Genomic DNA, 1,561 nt, shown 5'->3' on the forward strand with positions numbered 1-1,561 from the left:
AGTCCAACTCTCACATCCATACATGACCATTGGAAAAATGATAGCCTTGACTAGATAGACCTTAGTCGGCAAAGTAATGTCTCTACCCTGGCACCAGGCAAAAGAACATCCATTATATATAGTATGTATGCTTTAATACTTAAAGTAATAGCCTACCTTCTTCTGCCTTCAGACTAGAGATGGTGTCTCCTTCAATAGCTTGGTCTAATTAAATAAATTTTATCTCTCTGCTTTAAAAATATCTTCAGATTAAATCTTTGATCATGTTGTGTTTTTTTCTTTTTGAAGTTCATTTCAATGACACTATTCTTTAATCTTAAAATCCTTTGCTAAAAATGCTCCACCTTACTGATTAGAGTCTACAGTCTCTTTCAAGCCATCAGTAAAATGTGTCCCAGGAGGAAGAAGTCAAACAGAAAAGATCATTCAAGCATTTCTCAATTAGTTAAGGAACTTCTCATGCATCTCATTTATGGTTCCAGGTGAGCAGAACACCTCAGAAATGTTTTCTTCAGGTCAAAGGGCACACTTCACATGATAGTTAGCCAGATTTTTGTATAATTACATCATATGGGGATTTAGGCCTTCTATTACTTTAGTTGCATATGATATGAATAGAATTTGCTAAATCATGACCTACTGAGAAACAAAAATAATTGAGAAAGTGACCTTGGCACTTTAGGAAAGGAAGCAGAGAGGCTTTTGACAGCAGAAAATAATACAATTATTAGTAGGCTAAAGTTCAGGGGAAAGAAGCTATAGTCATGTGAAGGGAAAAAAAATGGCAGCTGACTGTGTCTGACATTTTTTACATTGTTCAGTAAAGACTTAAAATGTTTCACATACTAGTACCCCATATTAAATGATACATGAAAAATTAAAGAAGAATTATGGTGGATAAACAAGTGCCTTGAATTAGATATTTGGCAGCTTTATTTTCCATGATTATCAACAATTAAACTTATAGAAAGCATATAGAGCCCTCAGGTGAATAGTGATATCAGTCATGGCTGTGGAATTGAATAGAAGAGAAACATTTTAAAAGGTTAGGTTTAATGTAAATATTAATTGCATAATAATTTTCATACATCTATGTATGACTGGAGTTAGGCAAATCAAATTGAAAATTTCTGTTCTATTATTTACTAGCTGGATAATCTTGGCCAAAGCATCAATTTTTGCTGGTTTACTAATGTACAAAATGGGGTAGATATTGTTGGACCTTTAAAAGGATTAAATGAGAAAATATATGTAAAGCAGTTTGACATCCAGCATATACTAAATACTAATACATTTGAAAATATTTAACTAATAATTTTTTAGAATATGAATGGTAAGAATAAGATTGAAGTTTTGGAACTCAAATTCAGTTTCCAAGAGTGTTTTACCTCCAATAACCCTATATGAAAGTCTAAAAGTATACAGTGAAACTCATGGCAAGAAAACAGCAGACTTTTTCATCTTTCCTGCATTTGCCTTCATCTTCCCTTCCCCAACTTCTATGATAACTTCTGTTAGCTTTTTTGAAAATTCCTCTCTAAATTTTCATAATCACATGTCC

Source organism: Oryx dammah, unplaced genomic scaffold (assembly GCF_014754425.2).
Source record: "Oryx dammah isolate SB20612 unplaced genomic scaffold, SCBI_Odam_1.1 HiC_scaffold_5, whole genome shotgun sequence".
Taxonomy (NCBI): Eukaryota; Metazoa; Chordata; class Mammalia; order Artiodactyla; family Bovidae; genus Oryx; species Oryx dammah.